Source organism: Emydura macquarii, unplaced genomic scaffold (genome assembly GCF_026122565.2).
Source record: "Emydura macquarii macquarii isolate MOO-44397 ecotype Brisbane River unplaced genomic scaffold, CSIRO-AGI_Emac_v2 contig_1110, whole genome shotgun sequence".
Lineage (NCBI taxonomy): Eukaryota > Metazoa > Chordata > Testudines > Chelidae > Emydura > Emydura macquarii.
This window is the reverse complement of record NW_027131247.1, coordinates 977,052-998,144: the sequence shown is the minus strand read 5'-3', so window position 1 is coordinate 998,144 and position 21,093 is coordinate 977,052. Positions and strand designations below refer to the sequence as shown.

Here is a 21,093-nt window from a genome sequence, read left to right as displayed (position 1 = left end):
TTTAGGCACCTAGATATAGATTTAGGCATCTCTAACCCCAGACTTCCAAGTTTATAAATATTTCATATCTGTATGGGCTTGAGACAGAGTTAGGGACTGGAAAACCGACTCTTACCATTTAGGGATATGTACATATCAGATACAAAATATCATTTGGAAACTGACTGGAAAGTGTAAAAGAATAATATGAGAGGTCATCCTTCTTTAGCATGCCAGTATACACTTTTAGCAATACTGCAGCACGGTTTCAGAGACTGTAATTAAAGACAGCTTTCAAGTCCTGTTGTATCAGGCAGACAGCCATGAAAACTTTGGGCCAGTAACCAAATCACTGGATATACTTTGTTATGACCCAAAAAAGAACTGCATCTAGGCCAAGTAGTCTCCATTGTTCTACATTAGATCCTTGGTGAAGGCATATTAAAGAGTGAGCGAAGGAAGAGACTGCATTCAGAAGAATAGGTCCCATACAATTTGGCCGCCAAGAGGGGCAGGAAAGAGAGGAAGACTCAAGCTGCCAGCCAGTATCAAGGGAGACTCAGAAGGTAGTGGGGAGATGCAAAGGGACTGGGGAAGTTGTAAAAGAAATTCTGCCTTCAAACACACAATGAATTGACCTTATTAAAGAAATGAGACTGATTTTCAACATTCTAAACTAATGAAACAGACAATTACAGAATTTTGTTGAGGCTCTAATTAGCCAAGTTCACTTACAGAGTATAGCTATCACTTGCCAGATAAGCAATTAAACACAAAAGCAAGGCAATTCCCAGTTAATTACGGAATGGCAGCTTTATACTGATTGTTACTGGCTTTGGTCAATTGTCAAGTCAGTAATGACAAATTTCAGTGTTTAACCTTTTTTCTAGCTGAAGTATATATTTTTAAAAAGAAACTTCCATGATATCAAGATTCTGGTGGATTAAATCCACTGATTAAATGTGAGTCACCTTGTCTTAACACACACAAACACAACACAACTACTGTTTTACTGACATTCTGGCATAGACTGTCATAATAATTAATATTTCAAATCCTACAGAAATCAATGAGGCTCTGTGCACAATTGCAACAAGTCCATAAAATGGACATACTTCTAACTACGCAGCATGAACCTTAGCTTTTCCAAATTCAACAAACTGCAGTTTAGATTCACGTATTAAAAACAAGAAGCCAGCTTTGTATATTTAGATTAGAAGCTCTTTAGGGCAACAATTCTTTCATTTTGTTGTTAGAGTGACTAGCGCAATGGGGCTGTCACAGCTGATTGAGGCCTCCAGGAACTACCATAAATAATAAAGTTGTGTTATCTAACAGTCTAGCCTAGCCTGCAACATTCTGGTTTTCAAAATGAAGTACTCCTCTGCTGGAGGGTAAAAATTTAACCCCAACATAAAAGTTCATGACCAAGTTATGAAAGATTGAGAAAACAAATATTACTTCTACCGTGTCCAAAGAAACTTAACTTCTAGTTGAAGGAGTACCTGCAGTTATGCTGACAAGTGTCATAATAATTGTTAAATTCGGTGGCTCCCCAACATCTATCTAGCGAACGTAACTGCAAGGTTAATAAAGCCCAATATGTACTTCATACATATAACAAGCAAAATACTGATCAGGGGACCAATCCTGCAAGATGCCAATTCCCCTTAACTCCGATGGGCAAATCCAGTGATCCAAAGTAATTAGCCTTAAAATATGTGCTTAGATAGGAGCCTTATAAATACACACGTTAATGGTTTAGGTCCCTAGTCCGGAAACTATTCCCGGTGGGCAGAACCCTGAGCCCACATGAAGGCACAACAGCCTTGCTCAGCATGGTGTGAGGATCCATGCTCAAAGCACAGCTTACAAGATCAGGTCCTTAACCACTGTACTCATTTTATTTTTCTATTTTTAAAACTACCTTTCCAGTTCAGTCTGGGAGAACAGCTTTTCCACAGGGCATTATGAACTGGAGCTTCCTTCGGTTAAATAAAGGCTTACAATTTCTTTGCCTTTATTGTGCAAAAGCTCTTAACAACAGTTTTCCATGACAGTGACTAAAACACAACCATAACAAAGTTTTACAATGCCTCTGAAAAAGGCTTAGCGCTAAACAAACAACGGCATTCAGATGCTTACAAGGCAAGTTCGTTTCAAATCCCTGACGCAATACTTTTAAGGATCATCTCTAAAAATCCTTTATGAAAAAGGTATCTTATTTGCCCAATAAAAATTTTGAGACTGTACAGAGAAGCAGACAAAAAGTATGGCAAGTACCCCAAAAAACTACCTAAAAATTTGGACTTTTAAAAATAGATTCAAAGGATATTTTAGGAGATCAACTGGGTACCGAGTTAGTTTCTTACTTGGGTTTTGAGATGCTGTTGCTTTATAACAGAAGTCTTCAAAACAGAATGTAATATTTTCAAGAGGTTGGGGGTATTTCGACTGTCATATAGAATAATCTATAAAATAAGATTCCAGAAGCATCCCTCTGAAGCTGAGAATGTCTGTGGAGTTGGTATGAAGCGATGGAAGCAGCTAGAAGCATGGCTGAGAGCTCTTTTTGTTCAGAGTACCACCAGGCTGAATCATTCCTGGGTCCAATTTTTAAGTTCTCAGCCATTTTGACTTTATGAAATAAATATGCAATGTACAGCCACAGTAAGCAATGTATCTATGCCATGCAAAAAGTCCTAGACCACTGTGACATCAGAGGCAATGCAACATACAAAATGATGGGGTCTAAATTAGCTGTTACCACTCAAGAGAAAGATCTTGGAGTCATCATGGATAGTTCCCTGAAAACATTCACTCAATGTGCAGCAGCAGACAAAGAAGCTAACAGAATGTTAGGAAACATTAGGAAAGGGATAGATAATAAGACAGAAAATATCATAATGCTACTATATCTATCTATCTATGGTACACTCACACCTTAAATACTGTGTGCAGTTCTGGTAACCCCATCTCAAAAGGGATACATTAGAATTGGAAAAAGTACAAAGATGATCAACAAAAGCGATTAAGGATATGGAACAGCTTCCATATAAGGAAAGATTAATAAGACTCAAACAGTTCAGCTTGGAGGGGGAAGAGGGAGGAAGATGACTGAGGAGGTCATAAAATCATGATTGGCATGGAGATAGTGAATAAAGAAGTGTTATTTACCCTTTCACATAACACACAAACCAGATATCACTCAATGAAATTAATAGGCAGCAGGTTTATAACAAACATACTGAAGTACTTCTTCATACAATGCGGCGCCAACCTGTGGCACTCACTGCCAAGAGATACTGTGAAGGCTAAAAGCATAACTGGGATCAAAAAAGAACTAGATACAAATTCATGGAGGATAGGTCCGAGGATTGGGAACACAACCCCATGTTTTGGGTGTCCCAAAATCTCTGACTGCCAGAAGCTGGAACTGGACAACTTGATAAATTGTCCTGTTCTGTTTAATCCCTCTGAAGCATCCGGCCCCACCACTGACGGAAGAGAAAATACTGGGCCAGATGGACCATTGGCCACCACCCTTATTTCACCACTAATTTACATGCAACAATTTCAAAGTTGTATAAGGGAGCCTTGCATAAAGGTGGATTAAACAGCCCAACTGCCACCCACACAAATCAAATACCCCCCCAACACAACCATGCATAGAAACACCACAACCAGCTTATACAATAACTCCAAGTATGAATAGCCCCTGTCCACCACACACACCCTTCATTCACCACTGGCACAAAACCACACAACTCTCCCAGCACAATACAACCCACATATATATCAACAGAAGCAGTGAACAGAATAACCTCAAACGTCACTCTGAACCCTAGAACATCTGAGTCATTGTGAAGCAACAGAAACAGCTACCAATATGATTGAGAGCTCTGCTGGTTCAGAATATCACCAGGTTCAAACTTCACTGGGATTCATAGTCTGTTATTGACCTATTTTTAAGTTCTCAGCCATTTTCGCCCCCCCCCCCCTTTTTTTTTTTTTTTGTTTTAAATCAACCTGACTTTATAGATTACACCCGTGACAGCATGGGCTTTCAGCAAATAGTATGTCTTCATAACTGGTCTACTATGTTTGGACATGTCTACAAAGAGATGCTCAGGAAAATTAAGGTGAATTAACTGAAGGTGTAAATTGAAAGCATATTGAAATACTGTGTGGACTCATGTTGGGAAGTGAAGTGGATTCAGTTCCCAATAAACTCAGCCTGAGAGTCCACACACTGCTTTTATGTACTTTAAATTCACACCTTCAGTTAATTTGGTTTAACTTTCTTGAGTGTTGCTGTGTAGACATGCCCTTAAACCAGTATATAACGTTGTTGTTTATAGTACTGATACTGAGAACAAAATTATCAACCAATATTTTCTGGTTGTCCCTATATTTTCAACTTGTCCCTATATTTTCCTGGGTTTTTCTCTAATCCTGTATTTTTTCCTATCAGTGATCATTCTTCTTGCTATATCATCCCAAAAGAGTGTGATAAAAAGTTAGGAATTCAGGGTTTCAGATTTTGTGCTTGTTGGCTTAACAGCATTAAAAGTTTTAAAGTGAATGTCTAGGTTCTATCTGAATGAGAATAATTGTCCAGAGCAAGTTGAGAAAAACATTATATTTGCAGTTTTCATTATGCAACAGAGCACCGTTTGGAGTTCTTACTCTGTACCACGCAGCCAGTTGCACATTAAAATTAATGCAACCCATGCCCATTTCTGGCAGAAATCACCTCAGATTTAAAATATTGTATTATTTCTCTCTATGTTGAATATGTCATCACTGAAATGACTATGCTTTTATTTAAATGTTATCCACTGTCAATCAATGTTTTCACATCAAAACCTAAATAACTTTTTAAAATGTGTATCACATGTTCGTTTATACCTTGCTCAGGAATGATTACATTCACTTATAATATTTTATTCTGGTTCAGAGAGTTAGCAATGAACTGTGAAATGTCAAGGAAGTTTTAATCTGGATACACTATTTTTCCCTCCAGGGAAATCCACGTAATTGACACCAAGAGGTCTTCTGGGGCCTCATGTGTTGCATAATTATTTGTGAATTTAAAAATCTTGACATCCTCATGGACATTATGCACAGTTTATTAAATCCTATTCACCCACTTCTGAAGACTTCTGATACTGTGGGGAGTAAACATTTGTTTTACCATATATTAAACTGCCATGCAGAAATATAAGGTAAACTATCTTTATCCAGAAGCCCATTCTCAATATCATCTCTTCCTTAAATCAAGTCCTCAACCAAAGAGTATCTACTTTTAGTGAGGTAGTTTACACAAAAAACTCATGACTGGTAACATCTAGCCACATAATTAACAGCTTCCTTTCTAGTTCTGCTGTCAGTCTGTGAAAAAACTGGCTTTGTGAAGTATTTGAAAAATGTGAAGCTTCCATTTATTGTTCTTAAACATCCACCATTCTTTAAAGAAAACTCAAAAGAAAAATTTTTCCTCCCAAAATTTAACTTTCCTCCTATAAACACTTCAGCATTTTCAAACACTGTAAAACCTCCATTCTTAACTGAATCATTTCCACACAAAACAGGTTCCTCTCTTATTTCAATGTGGTTTGTTTTTTTTAAATGCAAGTCTGTAAGCAAACATATTGCTACAGAAAATGACTTTACAAATTAAGAATGCCTTAAGAATTTCTGCCTCATCCTCTTTACAGCAGTCAAGTCTATTTTCTATAGTAAGCAAACAAAACTGATTAAAATCCTCAAACCCAAATGACGTTTTGAATGTTTGTAAAAATCCGAAGAGTTTTGTCATATGGTTTACAATCATTTGCATCTTATGTTCTTTGTACCTACTGATTATAAACTGGACATTTAATATCTGAATTTAAGAAGCTGAGTTCATCGTGTTACCACTTTAATTCAAAGAAATTATCTTACCTCAAGAAATCTGTACTAATCTCTACAGAGCCTCTCAATCAACTGACTTATACAGGAGTTTCTTCTGTTTTCTACACGGAGCAGCTGAGGGCTGTGACTAGCATTCTATTAAAATGCAGACATACTGAAGGCTTTTTATAATCTAGATAGGCTCGTTATATTGTATAACTATTTTATCCAATCAGAATCACTATTTACATTACACAACAGCTAAAAAAACAGGAAGACACCACATGGTCGCAAGCTGTTATTACATGCCGCTGACATAACTAGAAAATTTAAGTAAATGCATAGTAAGTAGCTTTATGAGTAATAAATAGCAGGATGTATACAAATCAAACTAAACCAATGGGCTGAGTGGTTTAGACATTAATAACTGTTGTATGCATTTTGGAATATTACAGACAGAAAATTCAGTGGAACACAGCAAAAATCCTCAAATAGAGTAAAACTACAGCAGTGCCTGATTTTGTAAAAGCTATAACCATGCTGATATGCTCCCTCTAACCCCCAGTATTTACTATTGTTAATACTGATGTTGTTATACTATTAGTTACATGGTTTGTAGGACAAAACACTGGAGAACATACTTATACAGTACACAAAGGAAGGGAGAGACATGAACATGTGTTGCGTGACTGGTATGAAAATATTTTTATAGCCATTACCCTAAATCAATAAAAAAACCTAATGAACTCAAACCCTGTCTGATAGCATACAATTTAGTTGGTGAAAATCTGTCCAAAACCCGTAAGGCATAGTATATATTGTGGTTCATTTATTTTACAGATAGGAATCCAAACATCAAACTTCGCTCAGCCTATGATGGGGGAAATTTGAAAACAGAATTGTGACAGAAAATAAACTTAGACTATTTTAAAATTAGGACCTATTAAAATTGTTTCTCTTGTAATTTACTAAATTTCCTATGCATATTAACATTTTGCATTTGTACAGAAAATTTAATCCAAAGATGTTAGGCCTTTGCAAAGACAGGTATGCATTATACATTTTTACAGATGGAGAAACTGAAGCAGAGAAAGTGGCTTGCCAAAAGTCACCAAGTATGTCAAGTATAGAACCCTGAAATACTACTTTCTAATCTCTATCTAAACCGACATTGCAAACTAGGCAGCCTCATTATGTAAGTTCTGAAGCTTAGTTTTATAAACCAGTTTAAATCACAAATATCATGAACAAATATTACAAGGTTTCAATGCAAGTGGGTTATGCATTTGCATCAATGCAGAGATACATGTGCATTTCAAAGGAAATGAGAATTTTCCTCAATGTCTGTATAAAATATGCAGGTGGTTTATTCTGTGATGAGTTTGCATGATGCCTTTTAATGAAAATTTAAAGATTTAATTATTCTTGGAATTCAAAGCACTCTTCTTTAATACACTACCTCCTCAACATCACCCCCACCCTCAGAGTTCTCTGCAAACAAACTCAAAGGATTATCCAAAAAAAAAAAAAAATTATATTCAGGGAAGAGTTTGTTCAATACAAAAAGTAACTGAATACTAGGCAAGCATCCCCCAAGAATTCCAAGGCACCCATATTACAGCAAAATCTTCTTTAAATTGAACCCCACCTACCTCAAGAGGACACTAATATACAAAGGGGGGGAGGGGAAAAAAAAAGGAGCAGTGTCCAGTGACGACACGACACTGAAATCTGGACAGTCAGCATATAAACCGCTAGAAAGTGTCACCTATACAATTCCACGTTACCTTCTTAGATCAAGAGATCTACAGATAACGTCTTTCACTCTACTATTTCCCTTCCTCTCTCCTCCTTCAGCCGCTCTACTGGTTTTCCTCTCTTCTTCCACATGAAGTTCATGCTCCTATGTACACACCACTCCTCATTTCCTGGTACAGTCTGAGACATACCCCAAACCTTATTCCTTGTCTGCTCCATGTCTCCTTTGCTCACTGTGAAGTACGTACCTTTTCTCCCATGTTACTTCTCATGTCTAGAGCAGTCTCCCAAATGCACACAAAGCCCCCTTGCCTTTCAAATACTCTTTACAATTCACCTGTTCCATGACAAATTTCAACTAAAATCATCATCTGCTGTGACATCTTCATATTGTCCTGTACTGCATCATTTTGTGCTCATAAGACTTGAAGCTCTTCATGACAGAGAATGAGTTGTTTGGCACAATTCTCCAAACATATTCATTATGTACTCCTGTGGTTCTATACACTGAGACTTTCCCTTTATCTTGGGAAACTGAGGTACCGGTAAGTAATGATTACAACAGGTCATATGCAGATGCACGCAAGCACAGATCTCTGCCAGGAAACCAATGATATACCCGAAACACACAGACAGTATTTTCATCCTCTGACAGATGACCTCAGCTCACTCACAGATTTCCACTACAACTTCGACAACTACCACTTTCAACAAACTCTCTAGACTACCCCCCCACACCAACATCGACTTCACAGATCCCACCATCAGCTTCAACAGTGGAACACTACAGATAACGGTGTACAAAAAAAACCCTTGTCTTCACAGATGCATTTACATCCCAAGCCTCCCAAGAAAGCTGTTATCTACAGTCAGGCACTCCAACGTCAGAGTATGCCCAGAAGAAAAAGTCCAAGATACACACCTTAACACACTCAAAACCGTCTTGACCAAACAGACCATCCCACCAGAGAAACAGGCCACCCAAATACCCCAAGAGAACCTGTTTCAGTGGGGGTGGGGGGAGGGACACCACACACACATTCACCCCTAGTTGTCACCTACCACCCTATGCTGGACTCCCTGTGGGGTATTGAACAATTACAATCCATTCAGGATGTGATCCCCATCAAGTAAGAAACCTTTCTGAACCCCCTCTTCTGACCTTCGAACAACACAACCTCATTATCGGAAGTAAGCTCCCTCAGACCAGGACTCAACAGCTCAAAGTGGCACCAGACCCTGCCATAGAAACAGATGCAAATCCCACAGGCATATCTCCACTGCTACAATGATCAACACGCCCCACAACATCTTTCAAGATCCATAAGTCCTATACATGTCTATCACAACATATGATGCATCTCACCCAGCGCACTAATTGCCCCAATAACAAGTATGTGGGTGAAACTAGACAACGACTATGCTCTCGAATGAACTCCCAGAAACAAAAAAGCTCCATCACTCATGGGCAAACACTTTTCACAAAATGATCACTACACATCTGATCTCTCAGTCCTCATCCCCAAAGGAAACCTGCACAACAACTTCAAAAGATGAGCCTGAGACCTTAAATTCCTAACTTGGCTAGACAAAATCATAGACTGAATAAAGACTCTGGATTTATGGCTCATTACAACAACCTGAAACTCACTAACCCTCCTTTGTCCTACAACTGCAGAGGTTATAACTGCCAACTTCACCTTGGTCTCTTGTAACATGTTAACTCCTTATGCTAAATAATCTGTTCCATTTAGCTGACACTCTGAGTACCTTTTCCACACCTGAAGAAGAGCTTCAAAGCTGATCTCTTTTACCAACAGAAATTGACCAGTACAAGTTATTACCTCACCCACCTTGTCTCTCTAATTCCCTGGGACCAACACAGCTACAACACTGCAGACACATCTAAAGGCAGATTTGCAGTGTTACCACCACGCCGGTGCTGGTGAGAGACTGCCTTGTATGTGCTATTCACGTGTGAGCAATAAACTCATTTATGTTTGTGATATAAAGATGTTTTTGAACCCAGATTTTTAAGAGGAGAAAAACAAAGCAACAGTGCCACCTAGCTCCCTTCTGTTTGTGAGCAATGTAAATCTTTGGCAAGTTTAAAGCTGTTTCTAACATAGCAAGCCAACAAAACTTAAAGGTCTTATTTTCTGCAGATGGTGAGGACCTGCTGCTCCAACTGACCACAGCAAAAGCTGTGGATGCCCGGCACACAGGACAAGGCTAATGGTTCCTATTTCACCTTTCACCACTGAAATACAGTGTCCTGTTGATACTAAAATTGTTCAGTAGAGAAGCTTTTACTTGTCACTTACTAAGAAGGAATAGGAGAAAGCCAGTGCATCCCCACCAACAGTTTTAAGAAAGGTAAGCATACAATGCAAGTCATACTGTGTGCCAATACTTGGCCATCATTGTTGTGGGTGAGGAGTGGAAAAAGATATTTTCCCCACCTTTTTTCTCTTGCATTTGTATGATTGTCTCCTTCACAGTGAGTTTTGAGCCCCAGACCTAATCAATGAAGTCAGTCCACAAAATAAGGAGTATGACAGAGATCACATTGTGTGCTCATTTCAGAAAGGAGGAAGTTAAATCTAAACAATTTTCAAACCTGAGCTTCACCTAAACATTTGCAGCTTTAATATAAAAAGAAGCCAGAATTTCAGTCAACAGATTAGCTGTAAAATGCTAAAGCACACTGCTTTTGAAAGAGGGAGAATATCAGTGCAGACACCTGACATGCTCAATAAGAACAAATGACAGCACAAACAACTGACAGCAGGAAAAACAGCACTGCATTATATGTAAAACATCATATATAGTTACTGAATGTAATGTCCAAAAGTCATTTTAATTGTATAAAAAGTACCGAGACAATTAGCATTTGAGCCTCTGAATACCAAAGTCACAAGCAGAATTCATCATGGATGTCATGCATAACCTAAGTGTGCAATACACAAGTCTTACACCATATTTAACACAAAATACACCCTTATAGATCTGCTCACCAATTTTTTTAAAATCTCATCATTTTGGAGACTGTTTTTTAAAAAAAGCAATGATCATTTGTACTAAAAAGTTCAGTTCAAATAAACCATGTCCTCTATCGGTTTGTCTTCCTCCTCACTCCCCAGCCACCAAAAAAAACAAACAAACAACAAAAAAACCCACCCTGCTTCCCTATTCTCAGATTTTGGACATATCTGATTACTTGTAGCTGCATTAAATTACTTACAGCAAATAGCAGTATAGCTACTATTGTACAAAAGTAGATGTTAATCCATGTAGTCTGAGAAACTACAATAGTAACCAATATTGTAAGACATCAGAACACCCTGCTATACATCTGGCCAGCTATGTAATTCTCCCGCATTGTAGGAAAGAGGTGAAAAAGAAATTAACACCTGACCCAAGACCTGACCCACTTATAACCTGAAGTTCAAGCTGCCAATCTAGTAAGCAAAATTAAAGAATTATATATACACACATTTTAATGCACTAATCATGGTATCAATGTGCTAAAGGTTATTGGCAAGTAGGAAATGTAAAAGACAAAACAAAGCTTTTTTAACCTTCAAGTACTTTTGAAAATCCCACTCTTAAATTTTATTTGTGGGGTTCATAAAAAGGGGCTGGATTAATAGCCGTCTGTCCTCCCTGTCCCCTTCCAAAAACAAAAACCCTGCAGCTGTTTTTCTATGTCTATGTCAGGAAAAGTACAAGTTTCTCTCACAGTGAAACCTCAGTGTTTCAAGCCTGACCCCTTGGGACACAGCTACACAGCGAAACAAAACCACCACAGCAGTGATTCTCCGAGCCCAGGGCAACTGATTCAGGTTCATGAGAGCTCGTGTTGTGCGGCTAAAAGTAGCAGTGTAGACATTCCAGCTCGGGCTGGAGCCCAGGCTCTGAGACCCAACCTCGTGCCAGGTTTCTGAGCCCAATGTCTACCCAGCTATTTTTAGCCCCACAGCGTAGCCCAAGCCAGTTACATGGGCTCTAAGGGCTGGTTCGCACTGACCGCGCGATTCAGCGGCAGCCAACGGGAGTTATGCAAACTACGCAGAGTAGTTTGTGTAACTGACATCGACTGCTCAGCTTCCCTTCTGTGTGCTGTTCACACTGCGCTGAGCCGACGGGAACAGCGCTCCCATCAACTCAGCACTACGCTACTTGGGGGGGTGGTCTCACTGACCGCTCAATCGATCCTGAAAGATCTATCTGGCGGCGATTTTGCCGCCATCAGTATAAACGTAGCCTGAGACCTGCCGCTGCAGGTGTGAGCTGAGAGGTAGTCACTCCCTCTCCACAGATTCCTACTGTAGAAATACATTTGCAAGGAAGTGAGATGTTGTTTTTTACCTCTGCATCTGACGAAGTGAGCTGAGTCTCACGAAAGCTTATGCCTACAAAAATTAAATTTGTTAGTCTTTAAAATGCCACAGAACTCTTGTTGTTTTTGTTTTCTAAGAGTTGGTTTACTTCAGTTACAACTACATTGTTATTTTCCCCCTCCAAATATTTTATTTGTGTGTGTTTGTTTCTGTGTGACACACCTCCATGTTCTGTTACATGCTCAAAAATACACACACAACATTAGTTTCTCTTTCCACTTACAAAACAGAGGCATTCAGTCAAATGATAAATATTGAAAAATATTCTATTCTGACACCAATATCTGCTATTAGACGTATACTGATCAAAATATCTGGAAATGTCCTGAGCGTCCACCCTAAGTTAATATAGATATACCAAGACCCTCTTACCAGATCACTGTATTCACAGTTCTGACCAAACTCTTCCTTAAAATAAAAAACAAACAAACAAAAAAACAAAAACAAAAAACACCACCACTTGCCTCATTTACAAGTAAAGTAGAATAGCTCCAAATCCTGGGTACCATTTCCCAAATTTTACCTTGCCCTATGGTAACATGTACTTAACTGACATGCCTCCATGTTATATGCTCAAAAGCAGAGGTTTGCTAACTTGGATTTCACTTAATCTTGTTTACATACGTTGTGTTTCACATGTTCAATGAGAAATGCTGCCCTAATGCTCAACACTAGTTCCTGCAAACTCCTCCTTTCAAGAGGAAAGACATCCATGTTGACTGTTCCTGATCACCTTCCTCTCTTCCAAGTGCCTTAATATGGATTCCTTGAGGACCTGCTCCATGATTTTTCCAGGGATTGAGGTGAGGCTGACTGGTCTGTAGTTCCCTGGATCCTCTTTCTTCCCTTTCTTGAAGATGGGCACTCTATTTGCCTTTTTCCAATCATCAGGGACCTCTCCCAGTTGCCAAGAGCTTTCAAAGATAATAGCCAATGGCTCTGAAATCACATCAGCCAACTCCCTCAGCATCCTCGGATGCATTGCAGCTGGCCCCACGGACTTGTATATGTCCCGTCTTTCTAAATAGTCCTGGACCTGTTCCTTCAGCACTGCGAGATGTTCACCTCCTTCCCATTCTGTGCTGCCCAATTCAGTTGTCTGGGAGCTGACCTTGTCTGTGAAGACAGAGGCAAAAAAGGCATTGAGTACCTCAGCTTTCTCCATATGCTCTGTCACTAGGTTGCCTCCCCCATTCTGTAAGGGGCCCACACTTTCCCTAATCTTCCTCTTGTTGGTAACATACCTGTAGAAACCCTTCTTGTTCCCTTGCTAGCTGCAACTGAATTGTGCTTCGGCCTTCCTGATTTCATTCCTGCATGTTCGAGCAGTATTTTTATAATCCTCCCTAGTCATCTGACCAAGCTTCCACTTCTTGTAAGCTTCCTTTTTTGTGTTTAAGTGCACCAAAGACTTCTTTGTTAAGCCAAGCTGGACGCCTACCATATTTGCTATTCTTTCTGCACATCGGGATGGTTTGTTCCTGCGCCCTCAATAAGGTTTCTTTAAAATACAGCCAGCTCTCTTGGATTCCTTTCCCCTCATATTAGCCTCCAAGGAGATCCTGCCCATCAGTTCCCTGAGGGAGTCAAAGTCTGCTTTTCTGAAGTCCTTGGTCCGTATCCTGCTATTCTCCTTTCCTCCTTTTGTCAGGATCCTGAACTCGACCATCTCATGGTCACTGCTGCCTAGGCTGCCACCCACTTCTACTTCCCCTACCAAATCTTCCCTGTTTGTGAGCAGCAGGTCAAGAGAAGCACGGCCCCTAGTTGGTTGCTCCAACACTTGCACCAGAAAGTTGTCTGCAACACTATCCAAAAACTTCCTGGACTGTTTGTGCTCTGCTGTATTGCTCTTCCAGCAGATGTCAGGGTGATTGAAGTTTCCCATGAGAATCAAGTCCTGTGAACTGGAAACTTTCCCTAGTTGACTGAAAAAAGCCTCATCTACCTTGTCCTCCTGGTCTGGTCTGTAACAGACACCCACTACGATATCACCCTTATTGTTCTTGCTTCTAAGCTTAACCCAGAGACTCTCAACTGGCTTATCTCCAGTTTCATACTGGAGCTCAGAGCAATCATAGAGCTCTGTTACATACAGTGCAACTCCTCCACCCTTTCGCCCCTGCCTGTCCTTCCTGAACAGTTTATTATGCAACAATCTTCCATGTGCCTTTTATTTAGGTGTGATATGACAAATCATTGCATGATCATAAATGCAAAGAAAGCCGGATGACATGGCCCAATGCATGCCAACTCTCCCCAATCAAATCATTCCTCCTGATCTTTCATACATCTGTTGTTATTTTGTAACACTAATAAGATGGAACAAGAAAAAGTGATTCCTATGCTATTACAGAAAATCACTAAGTGGTGTAATCTCCACTGGAAGTTCTAAAAATCTTTTTTAAAAGAACGGAAGTGTCACATTTGTTAGCTAATGTTCAAATGGTTGCAGCTGCCCTTATTAGAGCAGGATTTTTCAACAAAGCAGCATATCCCTTGGCAAGGAAATCATACAGGGAAAAGTTTGATTCATCATGGTAAGATGAGTCTCTCTAGCACGTATCAATTCTTGCAGGGTTACCATCTAATTTAGCAGTGTTCTCCCCAAAAGAAGAGTCATGATGTATTGTTTGAAGTTTCTTTCAACCATCAAATAGTTTCAATTTATACAGCATATCCATATGTGAACACCCTTCCTTTGAAGCACTGGTAAAATAACCAGAGAACAAGCAAAGCCATTGCACAGGAAAGTCGCATTACATAGTAACAGAATAAATAGACCTAAATCTCCTTGCTATTTAAAGAGCTGAAAAACAAACAAGTCTTATCTTGCAGACATATTTATAAATGTTTAAAGATTTCAGATTTTAACTGCAAGTACAGTAAAGCACAGCCTCCAACAGTAAAATTTACTCTAAATTTCAGAGAAATTACTACAATTGAATGCCAGTATGATCTTCTTGCTTAAAAAAGCACTTAAGATGCAACCCTTTAATAAAAACACACTTAATGCTCTGTAAATTACACAGAGAAGGCTACAGTTACTAGTGAAACTGATCTGAAATCCTGCCATTTGACCTTAATGCCTCATCCTCAATATTTGGCACTGTTACATATTTGCTCCTTACAAAACCTGACTAGTCCAAATCTAGGCCTTTCTACTATAACAGAAAGGACGTCCACTGCGATCTTATCACAGCGATGTAACTGAGATTTCATTTTCTGGTTTGAATGTGAATGGATAATGCTTGACTTTTTATTCTAAATCTGATTACAGGGCATATTACTACTATGGAATATTTCTTAGAACTTTTCCTGCATCTGTGTGTTTTTACATATTAAATGCAAAGAATAAAATTCCAAGTTACAAAAATAGTCAAGAGGGAGTTAGCATATATTTAAAAATGTAATTACTCAAGAAGCAAGCACCTTAATGAATACATTATGGTTTTCAGGACCTAGTGTCAGAGATCACATTCAAATATTTTAAAAGAGTTTCCCTACCGTATATAGGGCCATGAGCTTCATGGGCACGGATGCAACTTTCCCTTACAAAATGAATTAAGATGGCTGCTGGTGAGCTGCTATTCTTTTTATTAGGTCAGCAAACTCTGAAATTGATCACAAACTTTTTTACTGGACCTCCATTTACATTCACAAATCATTCTTACTGGAGGGTCAACCTCCATCGATTATTTTACAACTGAACTTGGATTGGCACCACAGTAAATATAAGATTCACTGAGGCTTAACTTTATGTTGTTCATTTTAACGCTGACATATTAACTATAGCTTTAACTATTACATTCATGTGTCAGGGAGCACCTGGATTTCCTGCTACAAAGATTGTCAGCACTTCCTTTACAGGAGGCAGTGTGCCCCACACACTAAATAAAACATAAGAATGGCCGTATCGGGTCAGATCAACGGCCCATCTAACCAGTATCCTGCCTTCCGACAATGGCCAATGCCAGTGGCTTCAGAGGGAATGACTAGAACAGGTTATCATCAAGTGATGCATCCCGTCAGCCATTCTGATGCAATAGTACGGTACAACCAGTACTCCAGGAAACAACTCTCCTTGCAACAGAACACACACTTCCTACTAAATGCTTAATCTCCTATTGAGCAAGTTAACTTAAGTATTCTCAAACTACACCTGATGTCTGCCAATATCTTGGACCCTTCCCAGTCAGGCTTCGAATCCAGATATAGCACACAAATGGCAGTGACGCAGCTCATAGGGTGATTTGCTTGCCAGAGACCATGGGCAAAAATGCACACTCATTCTAGGGGTGCGCTCTGCAGCATCTAACGCCACAGACACTTAAGAAACCTACGCCAGCTCTACATTTAAAACATTTGCCAGTATAGTAATGTTGTTAAGGGTGCGATTTTTAATGACACTTTTTATAACAGCAAAAGCCATAGTTTAGAGGCAGTTATACTGGCAAACAACTGCTTTTGCTGATATCACTTATTTTATTCGGGGACTTGGTATAAACTATATTAACAAAAGCACTCTTTTGCCAGTATAAACTACATTTATACTAGACCGCCACACTGAGATGGTTGTAGGCTGTGCACAGACCTGGAAATAATTTCATTTTTAGTTGAAGTTACTCTCTATTTTTATACAAACAAGTTGATACATTCTTCAACTCAACACACTGTTTGCACAGGTGCTTAAGAAGAACTCCAGCATTAAATTCTAACTGATCAAGTAGAACAATTTAGCCACAGAGCTGAACGAAGCAGCATTAGAACTAGTGGGATGAGGCAGGTGTGTAGCCCTGCCTCTGTTCAATCTTCACTTCAAATCCTGTTATCTCTTTCAGAACTCAGTAAGCAAGCAAACAGTATGTACAAATGTTATTCAACTCTTACCTACAGGCTGCAGTGTCCCTAACATACCTACCTACCTTTCATCTGAAATTAAATATTCCCATCAATCTTCAAAGCATCACGGCCATGAGTCCATCTCAAACGTAGCACACTTTCTCGCCTTCTTTCCAGTAATTCAGTTGGAAGAGTTAGCCCCTTCCGATTTGATGACTGTACATTCCTTTAGGATTATTTCAAGGAAGCTTTTCTAGGAATAGTCAGCAAATATATATTCGTTTTTATGTAAAGGAATTGTTGTTAGGTTTCAAGTGTTATGTACTCAGTTCTTTCAACTACCCATAGTCCTCAATCCAGCTCTTACCCCACTGTAGAGTTTCTAGGGAACTGCACACCCAATACAGTGGATGATGCAGAGTTCAGCCCCCTGTACTACATGGCCCAACATCTCCCCGTGGGCAACTTGTAGCGCTAAAAGTTAATGCTACCATGTCCACCATTAGTACTGAGAGTGATGGTTGTCAGTGGGAAATAAAGAGTAGCAGCAGCCAAGAGAGACAGACATTTTCTTAGATTATAAAGCCAGAAGGGACCATTGTGATCATCTAGTCTGACCTCATACAGGCCATAGAACTTCCCAAAATTAATTCCGGTTTGAGCTACAGCCTCTGTTTTATGGGAGGAAAAAAATCCAATCTTGAGTTTAAAATTTCCCATGGTGGAGAAATCACCACAAACCTTGGAGACAAGGAGACCAAAAGTGGGGAGGGAGGAGGGAGAAACCAACAAAAAAATTATTCCATCAAGATAGACTCCCTTGTCAGATATTAAGCATGTCTAGAAACCTTTGTTCTGGCATCAGGAAGAGTCAAAGGCGGTAAGGGAAGACTGACTCAAATGACCTACAAAAAAGAAAAAAGCATAAAAAACAACCTTTATAAATCTAATACCTATGTTTCATCACTAGTGGGGGAAAACTAGTGCTGTGACCTTTATACACACACACACAAATTTGTTTCCTTCACTATAACCCAACACACAATATCATTTTAATGATTCTGAGAGTTACAACATCCTGAAGGTAGCAGAACGCACTATTGCCTATATGAAAGTGCCAGACTGGTACAGTGATGAACAGGATTGATGGCAGGTGGTGGGAGGATGTGTTGGGGCATGAACAAGCTAGTGAGAACCTGGGCAGCTCAGATCCCATACAGGTGCCAGGATAAAGGAGTTTGTCTATGGCCATCTCAAGGAGGCAGCAACTTTTGGACATATTCTTCAACTCAAGTTGTTTGTTTTTTTTAAATGAACCGGAACTGAGTTGGTCTCTCTTTAAACAACTAAAAACAATCTGTTTTCCAGCCTAGTTCTTTCTTTGACATGAAAAGGGATAAAGGAAACTTGCTCTGGCACAAACTAGAGAAGGAACAAGACTGAACACTGCAGATCCCCATGTGAGAGGATGCTCCAAGCTGAAGAGCAGTTGCCCAAACCGCCTACTGGGATCTCTTCTTACAATAATAACGAAATCACTGAAGTGCAGCCCTGATGATTGCTGCTCAGGTTCACAGTATTACCCAAGTGAAAAGGTTTAAGATCATTGAGATGCCTATGGCAAATCATTGTCTTTGAAAGAGAGTGTTGCCAGATGTAGAATATTACTAAGGGGAAATTGCATACAGTTATATTTACGTTTGGTAGGACTCCATAGTAGGAAAGATATTTAGATCTGGTAATAAAGATGTTGTATGGCATGCCAATAAAGATTACTGAACAGAGCACAAAGGATGTTCAGGTAGGAAACCTAAATGAGGTGACGTCATGACCTGCAGGTCTAGAACCCAGGTCTACAGGATTCCTGGCAGGTCATCATGCTCCGACCCTCCACCAGACAGCTTACTAGCATCAGCTAAAACCAGGACTTTATGAAGCCCAGCTCAGATAGGAGGCTCCATCCATGGGTCCCAACTGGTGAAACACCAGAGCTCTTGTTTGGCTTAAGCAGGGGGGAATGGGTCTGAATGAGGAACAAAAAGTCACCTGTACAGCTGGGCTTCAGACTGCTCACCCAGCGCTACCTGTTCTCATCTCATAGTCCTGACCTCCTGACTCTGCTTGATTCCTGGTATCTGACTCTCGGCTCCTAACTTTCTGGTTCTGAACCCCAGCTGGTGTTCCTGGACCTGGCTCCCCACTCTACACTAACCACTAGACATAGTCAGCTACATCCCAGCCCTGACAGGGGGTGGCAACGGTGTAACATTTTAATAACAGCTCAGGCTTTACACAAAGCGCTAATATTTGACATGTTAGTCTCTATAATGGCTCGTATTTTTCTTCTGGAAACATGTCAGCTTAGTATAGACTTAATGCATCAGCATTTGCTTATGGTTTTTATGCTTGCACTACTTGAGAAGTATTTACTTTCCTTTCATTATAAATGTGCTTGCTTAGGAAGAGCTGAGTAGCAGCTTGTAACTGAGGGCAACTACAATAGCCTCTGAAGAGAAAGCGAAGTGCCAAGGCAGCCTGGCTTGCTGGGAACTCACAGGGTAAACAGGGAACTGTGCAGCCTGGAAAAACCCAAGTCAGGAGAGTCTCCGCCCAAGAGAGGTGACAGCTGGGGAGCTGGGAACCTAGAGTGGGTGCCCTTGCTGAACCACAGAAGGGGTATACAGGTACTGTAATGCCTACCAAAAGCAATTACAGGAAAGGACCAGGATCTGAAAAAATGCAAAGAAAACAATTTAGATTTAACAGCCATCAGCAGTACTGAAGATAATAAGAGTTTCTACTTCAAAAGGGCTTAGATTTTAACAGAATATGGAAAATCCATTGAAATTAGTGGCATCATTTCCATTTCACTAATGCTATCCATTCAATACTCACTATGCTGTCTGAAACAAGGATAAGCATGCATTACTGAGGGCACCTGCCTCAAACTGCTAACAACCTAGCAAAACTAACTGATCTATTGGGCCAGCGACAGAGCCGAGGCTACTTCTAGCATATTAGGGATTCATTCATGTTTTGAAAATCTAAACCCCCCTTTTCCAAGCAGTGGTGATAACCATCACGAATTGCTCAGGCATGTTTTTCAAATGAACACACAGTCCTCTTTTTAAAAAGATGTTCAAGTGGAAACAAAGTTTGCCAGTCCAGCAGTTGCCTAGGGCTTGTAAAGAACCCACCAAACTGTTATTCTCTTTGGGTATTTTACTCCAGCTCCAGTTCTTACATGGAGTTCCCGGAAACAAGATTAGCATCTGGAAGCAAACAGCATTAAAAAGCTAAAATTAACATGCTAATTTCAAACAGTCTCAACTGCAGAAGAAGGAGGGAGGGTTACATCAGAAGATAGTTAAAGACTTTTTAAATGCAAATGTTTGCATTGATAAATCTCTCTCCACCCATTCACCACAGAAATGCAGCTTGTGTTAGGGCCTCAGGGAAAGTCTCCACAAAAACATTAAGAGTAGAACAAGAAATATGAATTTCCTGAGATGTGTTAATTTTGCTATTGGTGACTAATAATTAGGACAAACCCAGTGATTTATAGTCCCTAATTGTATGTGGAGCATCTTAACTTTTCTTTAGGGGCTAGATCTGCACAGGAGACTTAGATTCAGCATTTTAACACCCAGCTTTTAGGTGCCCTGCTGCTTGGTGGGATTCACAACCCCGAGTTAAGTGCCCAGGGTCCCTATACAATGCCTGGAGAAAGTTAGGCACCTCAGAACGGGAGCCACAAAAGCCACTGTGCTGAACAGGAAGTTGCCTAACCTAGCCAGTAGGAAACACTAAGGAGAAAGGTGGGTCCTAAGGCCAAGTCTCAAAAAGACTCAGATTCCTGCATTCACAAGTCAGAGCCATGAACCCTCTTAAGTTAGATGTCTAAACCTCTCTCTCTCTCTCACTCACAAACACACAGAGTTGTTGGTATCTTTATAGCCTTTAGCCGTGCATTCAAGATACTCACCCAGGATGTCAGAGACCTACATTCCATTCCCTGCCTAACGTGAAGCAGAGATTTGAACTTGGGTCTCCCCACTCTGAAGAGAGAACCCTACCCACTGGGCTAAAGGTGTGCTCTGGGACAGACCTCTCAAGCTCTCTTGCTGAAGCTGTCCCACTGTGTAGAAATAATTCAATATGCATTGGAGCACAGGGCTGGAACATGGGTCTCTTCCATCCTAGGTGACTGTGCTAA

The 21,093-nt window shown here is 40.0% G+C and overlaps 1 protein-coding gene across 3 annotated transcripts in view; it reads right to left on the bottom strand.

Annotated features, from left to right (window-relative positions):
- Window positions 1-21,093, bottom strand: part of SLC23A2 (solute carrier family 23 member 2) — an 88,741-nt gene that overhangs the window by 56,704 nt on the left and 10,944 nt on the right. The window contains exon 1 of one of the 3 annotated variants that reach the window (XM_067545841.1): window positions 5,926-5,939. The exons of the other annotated variants lie outside the window; for them this stretch is intronic. The gene's annotated coding sequence lies outside the window, so the exon portion shown is untranslated. Of the gene's footprint in view, window positions 1-5,925; window positions 5,940-21,093 lie in introns of those variants that run through there. 3 annotated transcript variants of the gene reach the window in all.